The following is a 1,966-nucleotide window of genomic DNA, read 5'->3' as shown; positions in this document are numbered from 1 at the left end:
CAATTAAAGAATGAAGTTAAGATTTTGAAGCGCTGCAAACTAAAGCAGAAAACACAGTAGAATGTCTAACTCAGAAAATGGAAAATTTGGAAATAGAAAAAAGAAACAGATTTAGTGAAGCAATCCGAAAAGTGAAAGAACGATATATTCGAATGGATAAAGACAAAAAAACTGAAATAAATACACACGTGACTTCTGAAATAACGTCAGAAGCGCAAAGGGTTAACAAGAAATCTGTATTGATACACATGACGTCATAGAAGGGTTTAAAGGTGAATTTTAACAAATCAAAGACGAAGATGTTTTGGAGATTCTTTTAAATGGCAATGCGAAGTAGACTAAGTTAGAATTAAACGAAACAAAGTCCGATTGAAAATAAGAAAAAGCAGGACACGTTTCCCCGTAGGTTTAAATAGATGAAAGTTATTCTGCGGTATCTAAATCAGACACCAGATACAGGAATGAATAAAGCGTGTTTAGGACCTATTCTGATCCAGTCGACGATATGCGAAACAATGTTTCGTAGTTTTCGTTATAAAAATTGGAGCAGGGTATTGCAGATTATAATAAAAAGAAAGACAATTTCAAACTTATTCGTTCAAAAAGGGCATTCCACATCCCATAATATCCATTGAAAGCTTTAGGAGTATTTTTCCTTGATTGTTGGTGGTGGTGGTGGTGGTGGTTAGTGTTTAACGTCCCGTCGACAACGAGGTCATTGGAGACGGAGCGCAAGCTCGGGTTAGGGAAGGATTGGGAAGGAAATCGGCCGTGCCCTTTCAAAGGAACCATCTCGACATTCGCCTGAAACGATTTTAGGGAAATCACGGAAAACCTAAATCAGGATGGCCGGAGACGGGATTGAACCGTCGTCCTCCCGAATGCGAGTCCAGTGTGCTAACCACTGCGCCACCTAGCTCGGTCCTTGATTGTTGAATGAATCCATTAAAATACAACTTATTGTATCCCACATAACCGGAGAGGCTGCTTTGTGGACCAGAAGCAGAGCATTGTAGAACGTACGAAGTATTCGAGAGAATGTTTATAGTCAAATTTTGCTCAACGAGTAAACAACGATAATTATGTCAAGAGGTATATAGTGCTGAATATTTCAACAAGAAAAGGGTAGCTTAAGAAAATGTTTCGTACGTTACGTTAATAAAACTAGATGTTGGGATGAACAAATATCGCACAGAGAAGTTCTCCGAAATAATTGATGCTGAAATGTACTACATTAACTTGTCCTTCCGATCTGAATTTTTTAAAATTATTTATTTATTTATATATAGAGAAATAGTTTTACAGTGCTGTAATGTACTCATTGTGACTTCGCACATGTCAAGCGACTACACGAAAAAATTTTCCCCGCCACATCCTTATTTTTATGTTAGTTTCACACAATGTTGACAATTGCACTTTATAGCACCAGGCATGTGTGAGTTCATAATATTTTATTGTTGCTTTTGCTATCTATGAGAGATGTGTCCTTAATATCACACGTCTTTAAAATCATTATTGTTATTGCCCTTCCGTGCCAACCTGGACCTGAAGATGATCTGTAACGCAGACGGTTGTCGGAACATAAAAAGTGGTGGTCCAGTCAGTATTTGTTCATTTATTACAAGAAACCGTGCTGCACTTAATTCTTATTAGCTTGTATGATGAACACGCGGTGGGATTAGAAGCTGTCGTAATTCATGTTTTATATAGACTCTCTTGCGCTGCAAACATTTCTAGAGCACGTGACTGAAAAAGAGCGCGTGTCACAACTGTTTACGTACAGATTAAGGGTAAACAACTATTAAAATTAAAGGCTATTTCTTGAATATCCGCCTTTTACAGAATAGCAGGTCATGCGATAGGATTTAATGTTTCCTACCCTTATTACGTATCCTCAGCTCACAAAAATTTATTATAATTCAAACGGTCAGGATAAATAGGATTCTGAAATGAAATATTGTTCTTT

General features: G+C 37.2%; 1 non-coding gene across 1 annotated transcript; it reads right to left on the bottom strand.

Annotated features, from left to right (window-relative positions):
• Nucleotides 1–846: 846 nt before the first annotated feature.
• On the bottom strand, nucleotides 847–919 carry Trnaa-cgc. Its single transcript has one exon. It is a non-coding gene; the product is annotated as a tRNA-Ala (tRNA).
• Nucleotides 920–1,966: the final 1,047 nt, after the last annotated feature.

The sequence above is a fragment of the Schistocerca americana genome, chromosome 2 (genome assembly GCF_021461395.2).
Source record: "Schistocerca americana isolate TAMUIC-IGC-003095 chromosome 2, iqSchAmer2.1, whole genome shotgun sequence".
In the NCBI taxonomy this organism is placed as follows: domain Eukaryota; kingdom Metazoa; phylum Arthropoda; class Insecta; order Orthoptera; family Acrididae; genus Schistocerca; species Schistocerca americana.
This window is presented reverse-complemented; position numbering and strand designations above follow the sequence as displayed.